The following is a 775-nucleotide window of genomic DNA, read 5'->3' as shown; positions in this document are numbered from 1 at the left end:
TCCGAACAGTCTGAAACTTCAAAGGATGGTCAATGGGATACTGGAGTCGGATTTGCAACGGTCAATCATATGAATGGAAGCATATTGATAAACCGAACTTCGTCCGTTCAAGGGAATTGATCGTCCGGCTACGAACTTCAAGGAGAATTTTTGAAACTTGTAGGTTTGTGAGCTGCTACATCTTCCTCAGAAGCTGAGCAGGAAGAATTCAACGAGGAGTTATCAACTGTCATCGCGCGCATCCGATCAACTGATCGCCTATTGTTGATGAGTGATCTGTAGCGGTCACCCACTTGATCACCCGTCACAAACACTCAAACCTCGTGACAATTCCTGTCCTACTTGCAATCCTAGCCGACAACGTGTACACTACAACTTCCTATCCATTTTGTTTACGCGGGTAAAACCTGCGTTACACACCAGGCTTACGAACTTCAACCACATCAGGTCAAGCTGTATTCATGTTCGTGCAGGATCAAGCACGAAGGCACACCCCTCTCTTCACACTGGACACATTAAGTAGATATACAACTCGGCCCAACAGACACACGTGCATACAGGACAGGAAGTCAACCGCGTTCCACAAGTCTCCACAGCTAAATACGGGACACGTGTAGCAGCTATACTGCAGGCAAAACAATTCCCGCGTCCGGAACTTTACTCAGGAACTCTCGACAGTCACCTTTTGCCTTACTCCACTTTTCGCATTGTATCTATTTTTACCAAGTGCACCCAACTATTGTGTTCATCATCATTCTGGTAAAACAGACATTTG

This window comes from Opisthorchis viverrini (genome assembly GCF_000715545.1).
Source record: "Opisthorchis viverrini unplaced genomic scaffold opera_v5_222, whole genome shotgun sequence".
NCBI lineage: Eukaryota > Metazoa > Platyhelminthes > Trematoda > Opisthorchiida > Opisthorchiidae > Opisthorchis > Opisthorchis viverrini.
Note: the sequence above shows the minus strand (reverse complement) of the source record.